Here is a 20420-nt window from a genome sequence, read left to right on the forward strand (position 1 = left end):
AGTCTTTATATCATTATTGGAGGCAAAAAAAAAGAATTGTAATGTTTCACTCTGGGTGGGGTTTTTTTGGTTTTTTTCCCCCTTACTTTGTACCAATATATCTTGTTTTTATAAATATTTCAAACACTGTAAATCTAGAAGTCACAAAATAACTCATTCTGAGTTAGTTCAAACCTGAACTGCATCTTCCTATGTTTTTTCATGGTTGCACTTGGGTTTCTCCAAACTGGTCAGTCTGAGAGGAGAAAAAACTGTGTTATGAGAGGTGTGGTCTATCCAGAAGCCCAGCCCACAACCGAGAACTGGTCCATTGGATGCTTGAAAACTAAAATTCCCCCAAGGCTACATAGTTCTGGAGAGCTGCTGGGAGAGGGCAGAACGCCCCCAGTGCAGCCATGCTGAAGTGGCCTGATGGATCTTTTAGATTGTTTATGAGCATGGGAAAATTTTGTCAAATCAGAAACGACAAAATTTCAGTAATACCCAAACTACATTTTCTGTCAGAAATTCATTCTGAAAGAAATTTTCTAACCCCAACATACAACTTCATGACTATTTTAACTGTGATGCTTTTTCAGCCTCAGCTTTGGGGTTACGTGAAGTAGCTTGAGGTTTTATTTTGGTAGCATACTATGGAATTTCTTGGCAGCCTTTTATTGCTGCTTTAATTTACATAAACACTTTTTGCAGCACCTTACAGTTTCAAGGTAGTTCCTGAAGGTAACGGTGAAGTACAGAAAGGATGATGTTAAATAAGCCAGTCACAGTAAATTGCTTACCAGGTTTGACCTGGAATTTTGGATGGAGTTTGTTAAATCCCAAATTGGGGAAAAGACTGGGGAGTGTGAAATTTTTGCCTGAATTTAAGCTGCACTGGGAGGTTATTTTAGCTGCTTGTAAGCTTTTCTGGAGCTACTGTGAGAAAATTCAGCTATAAAGACAGGTTGGGAAACGGATAAGTCTTACAACTGCACAATGGTTCAGCCTTACCAGATCGGGCTCAGTGACACACACATGTCTGAAAAGAAGGGTTTCCTTCAATTGCAGAATAACATACTGTGGCCTGTGCACTGTAGGAGGTCAAATGGCTATCAACAGGGATCCCCCAGCCTGAAGTCAGTCAGTCTGCAAGGTATTAGTGTTGCAGCCTAGCAGGTGAACATGCATAGGTACACTGGTCCAGGGTCACACACTCAGGGCTTGCATGGGTTGCATCTCACAGTATCCAGTTCCCAGCCCTCTTGAGGATGCACCCAGAGCTGGGGTGCAGCTGTGCCATTACATTTGGATGAAGTGGCGGGTGGGTAGCTGAGGGCATTCATTAACCTAATTAATTTCCTCATGGACTCTGCATTAACCTTTGAATCCATTACCACTCTTGTTTGCTTTTCCTGTATGTTACAGACCAATCTTCCCCGCAGGCTTTGCCTATCAAGCTATTTTACAAACAAACAATACAGCTTCTCTCTGAAGAGAAATTTCTTCCCAGAGCTCTAGCAGCGAAGTCTAAACAAACAAGCAATTAAAACCACTTTTATTTTTTTTTTTTAAAAAAAGGGCCTGTTCACATAGTTTTAAACTATCCCAGGTGTTGCTGTGGCTCAGTTACTGGCTGCCTCCTCAGATTTGACGTTGAAAGTCAAACAAGGAGGTTTTCTCCCTGCTTACAGGAGAGATGAACATCATCTGTAGTTTCTTTCAGGCTTTCCTAAGTTATTAAAAAGGAGGCTGCTTCTATCTTGTGCTCCTTCCAAATACGCCTTTCTATGGAGGTCTGCAAATCCCAGCAGATCCCGGGATTACGTTTTCCAGGATTCCTTCTAGATGAGATCGAGCAAAGCCATGCCCTGCCCACGCCGTGGTCCTCGCTCTGGGGCACTGCAGGCGCTCAGCAGCCTGGACACCTTCCCAAACCATGGGCTGCCACCCGAGACCGCTTCCTCTGCCTTGGTCCCACAGCTCCGCTTTGTTTAAGGCAGCCTATGGGAGGGGATATTCTGGACTCTGGTAAATCCCTTTTCGGTTTTAAAATATCGGTCTACACTTGCACAGCCTCTGAACTGGAACAAGGAAGACTGACAGACTCTCTGCTTCCCTCTAGAAGGAGGATCAGAAATGTCAGAGGTTTCTTTCTATTTTTTTTCTTCAGAGCAATGCAGAAGGAGGGGATAGAGCTGGAATATGCTGAGTTTTCATAGCGCTTTTATTCTAGTTTGCTCTTAACCAAAAATTTCTTCATTATCTAAAATCCCACCAGAACCACCAAAATTGTTATGTTGTTTGCGTGCCTTTCCCAGTGTTGCTTTTGGATTGCAGAGCGAACTGCAGCATAACAGATGTGTGCTCCTTCTGCGCGTTCATGGGTTTTTCTTTATTTGAAAGTTCCTGGTCTGACCTTTTAAAATCTAGGGCCTTTCAGAAAAGATGGAATTAGAGCCCTTAGTTTCCAAAATCTCTTTCGCACACAGAAATCTGGGTACACACACCCATACTGATTACATTTTGTTTATTAAAGGATTTGGGGTTTACAAAATGTTTCTTAATGTATTTTAAAGAGAAAATTAAATATAGTATATGGTGTCATACGAGTTATTAAATGTCTTCTTTAGTAGAACTTAGTGATTACTGGAAATATGACTGGCAAATATAAAATGTGTTTGAACTTGAGAACATGGGCCTCTGGCAGACGAGAACATTGGCTATTTGGGCCTCAGCTTCCACATAGTGTGAGTCAAGTGAAACTTGGCACTGGTTGTACTGTTTAGTCTTCAAACATATTTTATAAGCCTTCCTTTCTCTCAGTGAGATTAGATCAGCCAGTAAGATGATGTTCTGATCAATGTGGTCTTGGTGTTTGTTGTTGCAGCAGTCTGTGGAAGATAAGTTAGGAAATAATAATAAATTATACTCTGAAAGGAAAAAATTGATTTAAAATTTGTCAAGTTTGCCTCCATAGACATGTAGTTCATGACAGTTCTCAAGATTAAGGGCAGAGGATAGCCATAGAAGTAATTTTTAAAAAGTCCACCCACTGTTAACTAAATGTTGGTTTCTCATCCCTCCCAGATGCAATCATCTAACAAAATCAATAGCATAACTAATGAAAGTGAAAGGTGTAGCCAAAGTTCAAATCACAATACTCCAGTCCTTCCAGATTACTAGGAGAAGGAGAGCTGGCTAGGTCTTTGGGTGGAAGATGGGATGATAATAAGAAAAAGATAACTATAAATTAAATATGAAGAAATACATAGTTCACAGGAGTTGGAGCTCTGGGCAGGTTTCTACACTGAGTTTCTGAAAGGCTGGGCTCATGTCCCAGAGAGCAGAGGAGCAATGGCGGTGTTAGGCTCTCCTGAGGCCTTCCGGCATCTTTTCTGTACCATATGCTGAAAAGACTTGTGCAGTGATTTGTGTTCCCTAAATTAGTGATTTACACAGGCTGCCTACTGGGCTGAGTGTGGTGTGTAGTTGCAGTTGTGCTGTGAGAGGTACCCCTACTTCAGTATACATTATGCTTAAGGGTAGCCGTATAGTTGCCCTCATGGAACTTGGGCTAGAGGGATCTTTTCTCCAGCTGCTTCTAGTGCCCCTTGTTACTGCTTAGTTCCTTTTCATTTAGTATAAAAGCAGAAAAATAGAAGTAAGGACATGTTCTATATTGTCTTCCTTTTAGTGACGTTAAGAAAGCTTCATTAATTCTCTTGGATTGCTCTGGAAATAAAGTTCAAGTTAGTTCTTTCACTCAGAGGGGCCAAATGTATGTAACTCAAAATGCTAGATGATGGACATAACAAGGAAAAGCTTACAAAATGTGCACAGATTGGCGCTTGTCCTTGAAAGATATTTAATTAATATTGTATCTTTATCTTTCCCGTGCTCTGCCATGTCAACGTACTCTGCCAACCCTGCAAAACATATTACTATTTAATTTCATCATTTGATGTAGCTTCCTTTTTTGATATATGCAATGAAATCTTACCGCTTTGATATCAATACAAGTCAGGCCATTCCTTTCAGTGCAATGAATTATCCAGTGGTTTGCTTTTTAAGAAGCATGTTCACAGATTGAAAAATACATATAATTAAACTTTTCTTAGCAAAATTTTAAAATGGTTTTCTCAAGTTGTATTGAATTGCTCTTTGATACTTGCTTGCCTTATTAAGCTCTTTCCTCATCATATGTCATTTTATGTGCTGTGGAGATACAGTGTGAATTTCTTTGCGGCAGTAAACAAAATTGCAGAAACCTGCTTTCAGTCAGCGGGCTTAAAAAACTGAGTATTGCAGTCTGAATTGCCAGATACCCCCAAAACGGTGTATTTCATCTTAGCAAATGACTTGAACACACACGTGCCAAAAACCATTGATCTCTGCAGTATGTTTTCAGAAAGGTGACAGAACTGAAGGGATAGGCAGTGCACATACACAGCTGAAACTGGATGTAGGTAGTGAGCATGTGTGCACTGTGCATTCCTCTAGGGCAGGTGCCAGAGCCGTTCAGAGGATGGGGTCTGTACGGGTAATCCTGATTCTGTTACATGTTGTCTCCTCGCTTAGTCACTGACTCTGTCCCTTCATTCACTTAACCTCAGTCAAGTTTTAGTTGGTAAACACATGGAACACCTTATGGAGACGGACTAGTGAGGAAAGCAATACCTTTTATTTTTTATTGAGACTGTACTTATTTTTAAGGATAGTTACTGGGTTTATCTGAAAAGTATATGTAAGTGGGCTATAATTTTTAACACGTGTGCGTAAGTTCTTGTGACTTCATTCCTTGCGACTTCATTCCTTGCTCCAGCAGAAAGATGAAAAGATAAACCATGACAGAGAAAACTTGTGGGTTTATACTAATGTAATTTCTAATTTTGGATAACAGACTGAAATAAAATAATTAGAAACATATGCATAAATGGCTTAGGATCTCACTGATGTTTCTTCTTGATATTACAAATTTGACAGAAAAGGAAAGGACTTTGGCTGTTGAAATGCTGAGAAGATTTGCACCTATAATCTCACCAAAATATTGTCTGTGTACCAGAAAGAGGCAACGGCAGTTTTTTGTTATGTCACTTCCTCTCTGATGATATATGGGCTATTATGATTCCTCAAGACTAACAAATAATTACAATTTAAGAAGTAGTTGCAAAATTGCCATGCCTCCTGGTACCAGCTGTGACACTGGGTAGAGTTTTCTGGTGAGTGCAGTGTTTGAACAGAGGTTCTAACAGCTGGATAGATGCAGTATTACATGGGTCAGCAGAAGGCCAAAAGGAGGTTACAGATTATGAAATACAGGGTTTATGATACTGAAGTAATGGAAGTGAGTTCCTTACCTGCTTTCTCCTCAGGCAAACTCTCTTTACTTTCAGGAAGCCACATTGACGTTTGCCTGAGAGAGCGCTGAGTAAAAATAAAAGACAGTAAAGGGTGCCTGGATTTGGTCAATTGTGTATGTAAAATTACGTCCTGTTGTGTGGACCAGCTGAGAGGAGGTAAATGGCCCTGTGGGAGGGACTGGATCTCCTTAAGCAGGCGAAGTTAGGTTGACAGTAGATGTAAAAATGGGTTGAAAATGGGGCCAGACCATTTGTCGTTCAAGAGGAGACCACAGGATTAATGCCTTGCCCCATCTCTGTTGTGGTGTTTGCTTATATGAGGAAATCATCATCTTAAAAAAGCTTCTTTTCACACCTGCTTCAGCAGTCCTTAAAAGAGCAGCCAGAGATCCTTGTGCCAGCTCATGCCTTTTCTTCAACATGCAGGAATTAATTGGCTTAGCATTTTCTAAAATAGGTCCCTTCCTCTTTTTTGCATTGTTCTATCCAGGAACCCAGTGGGATCCAGCAAGTGTCTGGAGCTGAAGTGCCATTAAGACTTGGGTGGATCTTCCACTCTCTACTGACTTTCTGGTCTCTGGTTTGTCTGCGGTGGAGCTGTAAAACTGAGCCACAGAAGGGTAGGAGGGAAGAAAGGGAATGTCTGTTCAGAATCTTACTATTTTTCTTTTTATCTATACTTTTCCCTGCTTTTGAAAGCTCATTAAAAAGCCACTCTAAAACCAGAAACCTGCGTGTGTCATGGGGCACCCAACTGTTCTTCCTAGATTTCCCCCAGAAGTTTTATATTCCTCCAGCAGTTTTTCTGACCAGTACTTACAGACCTGTACATCATGCATCTCCATGCCTGACCGGTGGCTCTGAAGGGTTCTGCTCCGCTGTCTGCACTTGGGCCATGCTGGAGAGCCCTGGTTGCAGGTAGGTGCTGATACACCAGGTGCAGCAGAAAGGCAGGACACAACCACAAACCTTGCCTGTGGCTCCTTCAGCTGGGTGCATCACTTCTGCTTGTCCCCGATGAATCAGAAAAGACTGATACATGAGCAGTTCTCTGGAGGAAAAGAAAAGAAATGAGTTGGGGAGAAGAGCGTAGGAAGCCACAGGCAAGGGGAAGGAGGAGGAGAGGGCTGTGAAATGGCAGGGAAGGGAAAGCTGAAGCTTGGGGTATGGCAGGGGAGGGCTGAGCAGAGGGCATGTGTCCAACCCAGCAGAGGTGAAGGAGATCAGTGATGTGGAAGAGCCATTGGCCTAAGAGTGTGGCAGGAAGGTCCTGAAGTTGGATGTAATGGGAGGATGGCACATAAAGGACTTATGGGGTAAACCAGTACATATGACATACTGGTCTGGAGAAGAAGCCTGTGCTTATGTTTGTCTGACATAATGTCCCAAAGCTGAAGGGAGAGCAAGATGATGGTAGGCTTATGTATGCGCTGAAGAAACAAAACTGGAAATGTTTTTCACAGCACAAATCATGAATTTTGTCAAGAATTACTCTTACAAATTGAAATTTGTAGATGATATCAATTTGTGCCTCGGTTTATTGCTTGATGATTCAGTGAGACATTTTGGATGCTGTTGCCAATAGCAAACTGTAGCTGCAACAAAAATTAGATCCTTCTGGCCTTCTAGTAGCTTTTTGGTACGGCCTTCCCTCAAGGACTGGCTTGCTTTGCTTTGAGCATGCCAGAAGTAGCAGAGGTCAGTCAGGAACTGGAACCACTTGCTAGGCTGGATCATAAATGCTGTCCAAAAAAATTTCCTGGTTGAGAAAGTGGTGCTCTTTCCTCTGGTGGAAAAAGCCCACTAGTATCTCCCATATAAAGTGTGTATTTAAAGCATCAAAAAAATGGAGAAGTAGAGGAAGGAGGGAAGGGAAAGACAAAAAGAGGAAGGGTGATGAGAGGGAGGGACGGAAGGAAGAATGGATGGATGGATGGATGGATGGATGGATGGATGGATGGATGGATGGATGGATGGATGGATGGGTGGATGGATGGATGGATGGGTGGATGGAAGAAAATGAAACTGCTTGCCATTTTTATTGCTGTTGAGTAGGTGGGCTAGTGACAGACGCTTCCTCAGGTATACCCTCCACTGAGGACAGCAACATCATTTTTTCAGTTTCTGTCTTCTCACTGTCTTTGCTTTCCTTGTGGCTTTTTTCATCCTTTGCATTCTTTTCAGCAATTTAGGGTTTTTGTACCTTGCCATGCAGACTGTAAAAATTACTTTTCCAGCCCCAATCATAATAGCAAAAGGGAGACAGAATCTCTCTGGCATACTAACCTCAAGATACTGATTATTTTAATACAACTTCTAGCAAAATTATATGAAGCAGAACTGTTTTATTGGAAGGGGAGGTGCTTTTTTATTTTGTTTCTTCATTGGTCCAAACAACAGCACCATGTATATGGGTCTATCTGTTTCTTTTTTCCACAGATTATTACTATAGAGATTCTATGTTAGGCATAACATAAAAAGTACAAACAAGTGGTTACCATGACATTATTATAGATATATGCTGAGCCACATAGTTGTGTTTGCTTTTCGTTCTCTTTAGTAATTTATAAGCTGAATGTTTTCCTAGCTTAAGTAGTGGAATTCAGTTTTAGTGATCATCACTTCTAGTAATTGCCTGGCTGCAGCAGAGATCAAATAATTATGTTCCTGAAACAAGTCTTTGTTTAGTCTTCATTTGTGCTTCCTTCTCTGTAGCTCCACTATGGAGACAGGATGGAGGGCAGCCTCTGTTTCCATTTTGCTTGCTCACCCCTCACCAGCAGGTCGTGTGGATGTGTCTCTGACATGGGCGGTTTGGTTCACAGCCTTGCATTAGCACTGGCCCTTTCACCTCATCCCAGTGAGTTTTTTCTCCCTGCTGCAGCACAGACACTGCTCTTCGTTGGGGAATGTGCTGCACCATGGAGCAATCGGGAAATAAACTTTCCCCCTTATCACCCAGCTCTTTCAGCTGGCCTTAATGATTTTTTTTAATTTTTTTTTTTTTCAGCTGTGGGGAAAAACATTTTCACAGCTTTGAAAAGGGTTCATTCAGCCTTTCTGTAATAGTTCAAGTGGTTGGTTTTCTGCTGGCTTCTGAAATACATTACAAATCACAATCTGGAAAAAGTTCTAACACGGTTCCAAGTCTTGCTGCTGAATTTGGATACATTGCCGGGTCTTACTCTGTAGCTCATCCTTAACAACTGACAAAATATTTACTCGGCACAGTGCAGAAACAGCGAACTTTCTCCAAAATATTATAGAGTTGGAGTCAGAACACAGACAATGAGGCAAAAAATTGGACCTGCCCACCAAGCCATTAGTTGAATAATTTTCCAGAATGTCATGAGAAAGAGCTTCATCGAATCGCTATGCTGCATAGCTGCTTCTTATGATACGGGAGTGGAGAGGGCAGCCAGGTCCCCGGTAGTGAGGACAACATATTGCAGATACTGAAGGCTTAAGGGTATATTTGCACAGGCAGTTCCAGCAGGGAACATTTTTTGCCATTTATTAAACAGCTACTTCATAAAAAGGTGCTTTCCCTAAACTGATCTCCTGTGTTCAAAATGAACAGTAAAATCTTTAACCTGAGCTGGATTGGAGCATTGTTTCCTTTTTGGTAATTTTTCAGTGTTAGTTTTCCCCTGGGGAAAGGATTATTAAACTATTAGAACCAGATTTGAGTTGGTGGTGTGGTGTACTGTTAATCTCTTAATCTAAATCCACTACGTGGATTTAGTAGTATTTGACCCCTTTTTTTGAGAAATCGTGGAGGGAAAAAAAATTTAGTAAATTGTCTTCAGCGCAGAAAAGCCCATAGTGACAAAACTGTTGAGCCTAATAATAGTTTTCTTCTGCTTTTATGTTGTCTTCATGTGATCATTTGCAGAAGAGCCTCCTTGGTAATCATACTACGTTGTCTTTTTGACAGCAGTACGTTGCTGGGTTTAGACCAAATTGTACAGCATATCTCCTGAAATAAGATCACACCTCACCACATACTTAAATGCAGTACACTGCAGTCAATATTTCTGGCAGATTCCTTGTTTTCAGTGTAACCCCCCTCCCCCCCCCAAAAAAAAAAAAAAATCAGGAATAATGAGGCATAATAATTCAGCCCTTCTGAAACTGAGCAGAACTGGTTTTATAAGGCAAGAGGGTTTAGACAATCTTAGTTGCAACCACATTTATATCCATTGATGTCATGTCACTGTTTTTGCCATCTTGTTAAAATAGTAAGAAATATACTGTCCCAACTCTCTAAGAAACAGCATGGCACAGCTGCTGTAGCTACAGAGATTTGGAGAGAGGGGATACAAACAAGGATATTTTTTTTTTTTAAAAAAATCATTTATACATTTGTCTTTGCTAATAGTAGTCACATGAATTGGCATTTTGGATGACTTACCTGCATACTTCTCTGTTGTCATCTTTTGTGAGCCCTGAAGAAAACAGAGTCTTTGACAGGTCCTCACCGATCCAGATCAAAGGTGTTTGTAAGGCTAGGAATAACCTGCCACTTCCATAGGCAGTGAAAAAGCAAAGAGCACTGTCATACACTTGTTTAGAAAACCTGTAAAGAGTGCTCAGGTTTTGTTCATGCTGAGCCTTTGAAAAACAGATGTGGATGTCCTGCAGCTGACTTTCTCTCGGAACTCAAAACATTCAAATCAATTGTGTAGTGGTTTGCAGCCGCCTGCTTTTTCTGAGATATTGGGTAACCTAAAGAAAATAGGGCTTTTCAGGGTTGTTATTTTAAATGTTCTATTTATGTTAGAGAAAACATGACAGTCCAAGTTAATTATTGATTCAGTTGCTGACAAACTGGAAGCATGAACAAAAAAAGGACTATAAAGTAACCCTTGGAAGGATTTTGTCAATTTTAAATCCTCCAGGGATACAGCTGAATTGCTATTATTTTTATATAAAACAAATGGGAAAAAATCTTTGCTGCAGTTGAATATAGTATTTCATTGGTAAATAAGAGCAACATACCCACAAATCAACTAACATTTCCTCAAAAACCCAGTTGAGATGAAATAATGAAGTAACAATCCAAATTGCTATTATCCCAGAAACCAAACTACCCATATTCAGGAAGCACGGAATCAGATAAAGCTTAAACAACTGAACCATTCAAGTTATGTCAACCATGTTATTACTGCTTTTGTTTTGGCATTCTGTTTTATCAAAGGTTGAGATTTTCAGAGAACTGTGTGAAAAGGTTTCCCCACATCTTCTTTTCTTAATATTAATGGAAGATTTGTGGCCAGGCCTCTGCCAGCTCTTACAATACAAGAGAATAAAAACAACAGAAAATAAAAGTTTGGGTTTTTTAAGGAAAATACATGAAATTTTGCCAAGGGGGGGGGCATAAAAAGGTATTTAAATATTTGGCCAATCTCTTTTTATCCAAGCTTCAAAAATATTTTCTGATGTGATAGAGAAATGCTGGCCAGTTATAGAAGCACATGATTTCCTTCCCGTTGTGTGTGAAAACAAAAACACACAGAGAAACAACCGAAACCCAACAAGAACAAAAAGGAAAACCTTTGTGTATTCAGTTTCTCTTGGTAATTAATAAAAAGGTCACATTTCAAGTTCTTCCTCAAACAAACTGCATTAGTGGATTTTGAAAACGTGTAAGAATCTGGAAAAGAGAAATAAATCGGTATTTGGCATTCTACAAGGAAAGATCAGGATATGCCAGTTCTACCTTCAAAGAAAGAAACCCACCTAGATGTCTATACAGTGCTTTCAGGCAGTTACTTTATAATGTCATATTCCACCAGTGCTAGTTAAGGGCAGTTACACGGGTGCAGGACATCCAGGTGGGTAAGTACCGGGCGATGGGGCGGGGGAGGGAAACTGTAGCTCACTGTTTTCATTGCTGTGCTGTGTCCTGTATTTGGGAATGGGGTGTGCGGAAACAGGACATGAAGAGTGTAAAATCAGTGCTTCTTTGCCTTTTTTCCTGGACAGTTTGAAGAAAAAGCTACTGTTACTTTGTGTATTTTCCTTTATTTCCCTTGTTCTTTCCTCGCTGCCCCAAGCTAATTCTTGCTGAGAAAAGAGGGGGAAGAGAGTGTCAGTTGCATCCTCTGGTTTGACCTCACGTTTTCAGCTGTATTGGCCAGACAGCGGGAGAAGCTGAACATGGGCAAGGCTGTTGAAGCATTCCTCCTGCAGCAAGCAAGCAAACACCTTGTGGCAGAGGGTAACAAAGGCCTTCTCTCCCACTACAGCCACCATTTGCCAGCCCCTTGCATCGGTTCATGTGCGAGACTGATTCGGAGGAATTGTGGCGGAATCTGTGGTAGCTAACATACGTGAGAGCTGGCTGTCTTTGAAACTGTTGGTGCTTTGACAGTGCCGGTGTAGGTTGCCCTATGTCATTCCTTTCTGTACTGAAGTGGATGCGGTTGTACTTACAAAAGCGTTTGTGTCATTGTAGCGTATTTTGGTCAAGGAACTTCCTGCCAACGTAAACCATTTGTGCAGAGTTAGGGTTTAGCAGAGCATCTGTGTAGATGCATCTCTCAGTCTACGTCATGTTTTGGGAGGCTGACACCAGTGGCTGTAGTTATGACCAGGCAGTGCAGAGGTGAAGGGTTTGTGTGTTTGCACACTAGCTCTTGGCTCTGCGTGGGTGCTGACTGGAGCTTGAGCATGGCAGAGACTCGAGCCCTTATGTCACCTTTAAATTCAGTACAGCAGTCTTGCTCTCACCTTCAGTATAGCTGCTTGGCCATGCCACGGGAAGCCTTGAAACACATCTCTCAGCCTGATGAAAGAAGGTCAGGCATCATAATGTTTCAATCCAGTATTTCTGTTTTCCTCTCCTACGTAGGTCTTGCCCTCACCTTATGTTCCTACTTTGTAGTGAGGGTGGGGGTATAGTAGCTGCATTCGTTGGTGGATAACTGTGATCTGAAAGAAACTAATACCCATACTCCAAGATAGAAATTATTACCTCAACCCCATTTCTAGTGCTTGAAGTGCTCAAAGACCACTTTGTCCTGCTTATGGGGTGAATTCTCTACTTTATATTGTGGAAGTGAGACTGCTTCTGGTATACATATTTTAATTTATAATGTGTTTGACAATCATATTATTGTATGTCAATTGCTGGCACAATCTAATAAATTCCACTTAAAGACTCAGACATAAATATAATTGTCCATAATGAAAGTATGCGCCTTTTGATTAACAAGTACAGCACTGTAATTCAGAAGTTTTGTACTTCAGACATTATATCTATTGCAATTAGAATTCTTCTGGAATCTCTGCTTGAAAAGCAGTATGAAACATAATCTTAGGAAAAAAAAGCATCAGTGACCAGTGAGAGAGCACATGAAGTCAGAAACTACTGCTATTTGGTCTGAGAAATTGGCCAGTTGTGCTTTACTTCAATTATGCCCATCTATCAGTTGCATTTTTCAGAATTTTTAAAAGTGGTAGAACTATGGGGTAACTTCCTCTATTTACATTTATACTGTCACAGTATCTGTTACCAGTTCTGTGCATATATGTAGCAACAGATTGCTTTGTTTGGTGGGAATAAAATTCCTGCAAGACACTACATTCTCTTTTTACCATGGTCTTAACTGGCTGGTAATGTCCTTCCAGTAACAAAGTAATCAGAAATCATCTTAAGCAAGTTTGTTCTGACTTTTGTTTCCCTCTTCTGTCTGGAAGCTATACTTGAACATCCTTTAACTATCATGTTAGTTTACATGAGCTAAATTTGACGTGGCATGTAGCACTGTCCTCCTTAACTGTGTGTCATCTGTTGTTCCAGTTAGCATCAAGGTCCTTTAAAGGTATTCTTTGTCTGCCCTAACGTTTCATGTTGAGTTATTTTATGCATACTAATAGACAATAATTTTCTGGTACAGACAAGGCTGGCTTCAGCATTTTTTTATATATATATATCAATATAACATTTCAGAGAAAAGAATCCTGTCTTGGCCCAGATGTCTCTAACCTTTGCAAACAATAACCTCGTACATCTATTACACTTCGTACTTACTTTGGAAGCCATCTTATTTTTGCTGTGCTGGATAGCTGATCTGACACATCCACTTCTCAGTTTTACCAAAGAAAAACCCATCATTCCCTCCCTGGCCATGGCTTATCTTGCAGCATTACCTTAATTACTGCATGGAAGTTGGTTATGTTCATCTCAGCCCATAGTTTCCTATGCTTGTTTCATAATTAGGTATTTTTTAGGGTACAGAGAATACTGACACCTCAGGTGATACAACTTCAACCAAACAACCCTACCTGTGTACAGATCATGTCAGTTTGTTCTTTTAGCAATGGTTCTGTACATACCTGGGAGTTTTGCTTCCAAACTTCAGAGGATTTCTTTCTTTCCCACCTTTTTGTTTTGGTTTGGTTCAGATTTTAAACTGGGGCAAATAACGTGTAGCTAAGTACTGTAAAATGGAATAACAAGTCCCTGAAGTTAACACTGTTGGTGAAGAAAACAGCTATAGTAAGCATGCTGAAAAAATAACCCTAGAGGAGAAGAGTGGAGGTGTGATGGACAAGATGGTAAAAAATCCCAGTGCCCTAAGTGGCTAGTTGCAAAGCAGCCTCTGGTGGATCGTTCCCATTTGAAAGCCCTGTTTCTTCTTGTGAGGTGCAGAGGACAGATGCTGTGTGATGTTCTTAGACTGAACATTAGGTACCAAGAGATGGGTAAAGTAACACCATTGGTTTTGACCCGCTCATGAGCCTCAGAGACAGGTGGCGTTGTCAGTATCCTATATAAATCTTCTTCCACCCTTAAACTTTATCAACGCTGGTAACAGGAAACTGGCAAAGAGGGACAAAAAGGTGACTGCTATGACATAGGCTCTCTTTAAGGTTGACTCCATGATGCTTGTGCAGTTTCTGCTGGCTGTAAGCTAAAATATAGATGCAATAATAAACATCCCTTTTCAGCGTTAGCAACCTATGCTGTAAATTCTTATCTTAAAAACATAAGAATGATGTATGGATGGCAGAGAACCTCACCCTTCCTGCTTATACTTTGCTTGCAGGAAGTTCCCCCCAAACATGTAGGCAACTTCTCAGGTTCCTCGGAGGCAAGAGGAAAAAATATACAGACGGTATACTGAGCTAAGGTCACGTAAGAAGAACCTTTTTTACTGTAAAGGTGACTGAACACTAGATCAGGTTGCCTGGAGAGGCTGTGGAATCTCCATCTTTACTGATATTCAGAATGCAATTGGACACTGCCCTGTGCACCCTGCTCTGGTTAAACCTTGTCTGAGCAGTGACTTTGGACTAGATGGCATCCAGAGGTCCCTTCCTAGATCAGATTGTCTGATTTCAAAGTCACCTTTTCAAAAATGGGTGGGTCGTAGGCTCATAAGTACCTCCATCACGTGGAAGTGGAATGTGGGCTCTGAGTACAGAGATAGCTTTGGAAAAGTCTATCCTATGCTGAGTGACTTAGGAAATGGATCTTACAGGAGACTGTAGAACACAGCAGCAGCTAACATCAGTCCTGATTCAAGGTGGCCTTTGCTTGACTGCATATGACCTAAAAGGCTGTCATTTGGCTTTTTGCTTTTTTCCAGTACATGGAGAAGTAGAAAAGTGCTGAGTATCAGCCATTGATGCACGCCCAGGAAAGCCGGAAGCCAAAGTGTGCTGTTGCTAACCTAAGGTTATTTGAGCAGAGGTTCTGCAGCATAGCAGGGTGAGTTGCAGAGGTATGTCTAGCAGAGGTGTCAGGCGGGAGAAGTCCATTATAAGCACATGGGAAACTTACTAGTAATTTGTGAGTGGGCAGTGCAAAAGCTTTAGCAGATGTAGTAGCAGCATGCATTGCTAGCCCTGTGTGCCCTTGGAAAACTGTAGAATACTTCTCCATTGTTTCGGCATCTCTAGTAGGCAGATGATGAAATGTCACTATTCTTCAAGCACAACATGCAGAGCCATCATTGTAACGGCTGCTCTGGAGAGGTTTACAGCCTTCAGAGGCTATTGCAACACAGATAGGGAAAGGTTATCTTCATATCTCCTCTTTTGTGTCTGCTGACAGGGAGTTGCTTCTCACTGGCTACACAAGAGAGATTTATGGTCTTTTCAAGAGTGTGCGATGTAACCTGCCTACCTCATGTTGTCAATTTTTAGTAGGTGTTCGGAGTTGCAGTTCAAGCTGTGACTGACTGAACTGTACCAATAAGAGATTACTTGCATAAAAAGGAGAGATGTGACATTGCTTTTAGAAATTGCAAGAGTTTAGTTTGGAATGCTTTCACCTGCTTTAGCTGGGGAGTTGGAAGAAGGCTGAGGTTCATACTGTGCCTGTAACTGCTGTAGATTACAAGAATTAATTTTGTGATGCACTTGAAAATGTGGCTCTGTCTGTCTTTGGGTATTCCTACAGTTAAAAGCCTTCTCAAAGATTAGGAGGGGTTTGGTCATGGGTCTCGGGTGGAAGAGAAGGGATACAGTGGAGGCCAAAGAGAGGTGTGATTTTCCCACAAATACTGTTTCACAAGCATGATTAAAGGACAGTGCCAGGAAGGGATAAAGAGAAGAACATGTACTGAAGAGATATAGTAATTAGAAGGGAATGCTGTCTTGGTGTGGAGTTGTTCAGCGAAACCAGACTGGTTATTGAAAGAAAATGCTTCAAAACTTAGACTTGCAGAGGTCGGTGGGTAGTTTATTAACATTTAGATAGAAGAGGCAGGCAGGAAGACTGTTTTAAAAAGTCTAATTTGTTTTGCATTTTTGCTTTTTCCTCACCAGTTAGTTCTTTCCACTGAAAAGAACAGTACTCTTAGATTGAAGATGCTGCTGTCAGCATAATCATCAGCTCTTGGGAGTAAGAGCTGCAGGGGGACATATTGAATAACCACATGACTAAACCCTAGCCAACCCCCCCCCCCCCCCCCCAAAAAAATCTGAAAAATACATGGCCTTGAACAAGCTGAAAAGGTAAAAGCACAATACCTAAACCCAGATAAAGAGATGACAGCTAGCACTAGGTAGTGGCTTGACCAAGGTGGGACAAGGGCTTATAAAAACCAAAAGAGGTGGCATGAGACATTGTAAAACCAAATGATAGGTGAGTATGGCTGGAGTAAAAAAGCACTGTTTTTTTTCCAAATGTACCAGAAATTTGGAGCCCCAGACAGAGTAAGAGTCTGGATCTTGATGAGAATGTGGACAGGATGGATTAATAGAGACAAGTCTTTATTAAAATGAGCAAATATCTGCTTCCCCAAAATTGCTGCACCAGCAAGTGAGCCAAGGACATGGTTTAGAACACAGCGAGGGCACCAGGACCTGCTTCTTGCACATGCCCCCATGTGCTCAGGGAAAAGAAGGAACCTCCAGACCCTTGCCGGGGTGAGAAGGAGTAGCACAATTTAGGGCATATGTTTCCCCCAAAGTACAAGTCTCACCTGAGCTACAGATAAGCTGCTCTTGGCTGCAGATACAGAGCCTGGATTCCCACACTTCCTCATCACCTCAAGAGCAGCTCAGGCAAACTTGCATTCTCTGGCATGAAGAGGAGAGGCTGTGTTGTGTTCTGCCTCGAACCCATCCTCTTGCAGGCAGGTGTGTTGGGGTTTTTTTCACCAATATAAACAGCTTGAGGAAATAAGGTTTCTGACAGCCCACGGAAGCCATTGCAGACTTCAAGTGAATCAAGCCAGGTAATCAAACTAATACTGAGGCATCAGAAAGATGAATCACTATTATTTGTATTATGTGGCAGCTAGAGTCCTCCACCCCCTCATGCTTGGCACTGTACAAAACACATAGTAGAGGATGATCCTTGCCCTGAATTCTTGCTGTCTAATGAGAGTTTGGACTGCTATAACTTGTAGAAGTGGGAGCGGGGCTGAATTTTACTAGCTGAGATCAGTAGCGCACGTTCACTTCTGGAATTACTTTGCTGTTTGCAGGTCCACAGAATGTTACAGTAATTGCTTACATGGCCAAGCTGTTGCGTGTGGTCTTTTGACAAGCACGGCATAACAGCATCTATTCACACTTCAGCATATTAGAGCCAAAATTGTTGTTGACCTGATCTGCTTGTCCTGTTGTGTGTTCCCACAGAATCTGATTAACCTGCCTGTTTGGTGACTTAATTTCTCCTCCTTTTTCATTCTTAAAGACTGATCAAGATTTTAGTACTGATGTGAAATATTTGGGGTTTACGATGATTGTGACCTGGTACTTCACAAAGATAGTGATGTTACAAATAATGAATCACTAGGCTGCAGGTTAATACCACTGAGATGACCACAGTGCAACCAAATGTTCTACTTACCGTATGTACAGAGCCATTTTTATAAATGCTCTTTCTAAAAAAAAATTAATAAAATAAAAATCATCCCAAACATGGCTTGCTCATACTTGCAAGGTAGGTTTTTCCTTACTTGTTTTCAATCATGCTGAAACATGCTCAAATGATCAGTGATCTCTTCCAACTTTTAAAACCAAGCATTAACTAGCTGTCTGTTTCAGGAACAGATAGTGATTCAAATTCAGGATGACTGTGATCATGCACACCTCCAAAGCTGCTAATAGACTTTTGTATAGCTCTGTTTCATGTAGGGTGTCATGTCAACAGTTTTCTGTTCTGCATTCTGGTAAGGACAAGTTTCCTGTGTATCTCCATTCCTCCATCCTGTTGTTGGCTCTTGCAGTGTCCTTCCCCTCTGTTCTCATTTCTTCCTTCCCACACACCTCCCTTCTCCCAAGTTCACAGCATGATTCCAACCTAAATCCTAGCCCAGAGCTCATGTGCAAGAGGATGCCCATAGGATCTCTGGATGCAGTTTGCAACCATGGGAGGTTGCAGTGACCGTGGTCTAGCTTGACAGAAAGAGTAAAGCTTCCCACTCAGTATTTCTGCCTAGGAGCCAGCAAAAAGTGCGAAGCAACTTCATGGCTACCATGGGAAGAAGATCTCTGACATATGGTCATAACCCTGAAGGAGGGTAAAGGTGTTGACACAACGTCAGGAGTGCTTCCTGCAGTGTATTCAGATGCCAAATGATTCTTTCCCAGCCAATCCAGGAAATGTAATGGGCAGCCTTAACCTTGCCCACCCTTCCCTTTCTGTTTCCGCTGCTTACACAATTCAGATTTAAATAGAGTCATAGAATGTTTTGCATTGGAAGGGACCTTGAAGATCATCTAGTCCAACCCCACTGCCGTGGGCAAAGACACCTTCCACTAGACCAGGTTGCTCAAAGCCCCATCCAGCCTGGCCTTGGACACTTCCAGGGATGGGGCATCCACAGCTTCTCTGGACAACCTCTTCCAGTACCTCACCACCCTCACAGTGAACAAGAGGCACAGAGTGCATCTCAGCAACCGGTTAAAAATGGAATTCCTCTTGCAATTATTTTTTTCCTCCCCACCACCAGCTCCACAGTGCTCACGCAGACACCTCTGTGCTGTTCTGTGCCTCTGCCCCAGTCTGCCAGGCCACAGCCTCTGCTCTGCATTAGCAGCCTTGCTTGAGCTTGGCATGCGCTGTACCTAACACTTGGCAGTGTTTATTAGTGTTGCCTTTATGATCAGTCTGTGTGAGAGCCTAGCAAAGAGGAAGGTGGTCACCCGCTTATGTTGATAGCTCTCTGGTGGCAAACTTTCTCACCCTGCTGTCCCAGCTCTTCTCAGCCAGTTGCACCATATTTAGGGCAAATTTGAAGCTCAGCCAAGCTGATAGTCAAAAGTTCCCCTCGGTATAGCCTCCAACAGCAGGAGGCTCCCGATGGTGTTGTCATTCTCATGCCTACTGCTCAGGTTTTTATTTTTCGCCCTAACACATGGGATATGCTAAACACGAGACGAGGGAATGGGTGGTTCTTAGATGTGCATCATGAAATATGGTACACATCTGAGTGCTACGGATTTTGATTTTCCTTTACCAGTCATAGCAGCTGAAGCAGTGGTCCCTGCAGTGAAGTTGTGACCACTCTCCTGTTTCAAACTGTTTGTGAATTCCTGAAACTTTTTGCTATCTGAAGTACTCCAGGCTTTGTCTCTGCTTTACTGTAATCAAAATCAACCAATTTTATTTTTTTTTTACTTTTCTTAGAAAAATCGTTGAAGAGGGAGAAAAATAAGATGCCCTCAGAAGCAGATCAGGCGAGTTACAAAGTTTGTTAGTCATGCACGCAAAGTGGCTTCATTTTGGAAACTGAAACACATCATGGAAACAACCTTTATTCAGATGTCATGTGTTTCATTACCACTGGCTTTGACTTCATTAGTCTTCCTGGCAAGTGGTGAACACGTGGACTTGCTGATTGTTTTGCTGAAGTGAAAAGAAAGGATTTACTCTTCTTTTGTAGACAGGTGAATATAGTAGCTTTAGAAAAACTTTGCACGGTGGTCAAGAGCATCGTTAAGTGTTGCGTAGGTTAAACTTAACTTTCTTCATCTTCAGTCATTGTGTTCTGATATGTCCATGAGCTCCATATGCTGTAGCTATACACAGTATTAACTTATGTGTTGAGATGGGTGTGGGAAGTAACCCTCAGTCCTCAAGCTGGCACTCAAGTTGTTCATGTAGCTGCATCTCAGCCCCCCACTACCTGGAGCTGAGCATGGAGAGGGGCAGGGGCCTGGCCAGTTCTGCCAGCAGCTGAGGCTGGCTTGCAGCAGCTTGAGTCTCTCGCAGGAGCATCCTGATGCCACCAAGCAGCTGCTAATCCTGTCGTGGAGGAGACAGAGCGGTGGCTGCAGGGCTCCATGCGGAGCAGCTTTACACCAGCAGAGTCCCTCGCATGGAGGGACCTCCTGCAGCCTGTGCATCACTGCTGGAGCGGAAGGATGCAGAGGCAGCCCAGTAGCTCCAAGGACCTGGCTCCCAGACTCCAGTGGGTGTGGGGGAAGTCTGGAGGTCAAAGGCCCAGACCCAGGCATGCCGATCCGCTCTTCCTCTCGCCCATATCGGAATCCCATCTCCTTCCCACTTCCACAACAACTCCTGGATGTTTGGAGAATCAACTGCACGTTGCCTGCCTGGCTGTCTGCCACGAGGGCATGGGGGATGAGGTCATGTGGGAAAACGGGTCC

At 42.2% G+C, this 20420-nt stretch overlaps 1 protein-coding gene and 1 long non-coding RNA gene across 5 annotated transcripts in view; one reads left to right on the forward strand and one right to left on the reverse strand.

The window, feature by feature from the left end:
- Positions 1 to 20420, forward strand: part of AIG1 (androgen induced 1) — a 127490-nt gene that overhangs the window by 66937 nt on the left and 40133 nt on the right. The window contains exon 4 of one of the 3 annotated variants that reach the window (XR_005105142.1): positions 5830 to 5959. The exons of the other annotated variants lie outside the window; for them this stretch is intronic. The gene's annotated coding sequence lies outside the window, so the exon portion shown is untranslated. The remainder of the gene's footprint in view (positions 1 to 5829; positions 5960 to 20420) is intronic. 3 annotated transcript variants of the gene reach the window in all.
- Positions 68 to 18570, reverse strand: LOC119150600. 2 transcript variants are annotated; one of them, XR_005105144.1, is made up of 3 exons: positions 9754 to 18570; positions 6164 to 6390; positions 68 to 2870 (listed from the first exon to the last, which is right to left on the reverse strand). It is a non-coding gene; the product is annotated as an uncharacterized LOC119150600 (long non-coding RNA). The 2 variants fall into 2 exon arrangements; XR_005105145.1 differs by having other exon boundaries at positions 6160 to 6390.

This window comes from Falco rusticolus, chromosome 6 (genome assembly GCF_015220075.1).
Source record: "Falco rusticolus isolate bFalRus1 chromosome 6, bFalRus1.pri, whole genome shotgun sequence".
Classification (NCBI taxonomy): domain Eukaryota; kingdom Metazoa; phylum Chordata; class Aves; order Falconiformes; family Falconidae; genus Falco; species Falco rusticolus.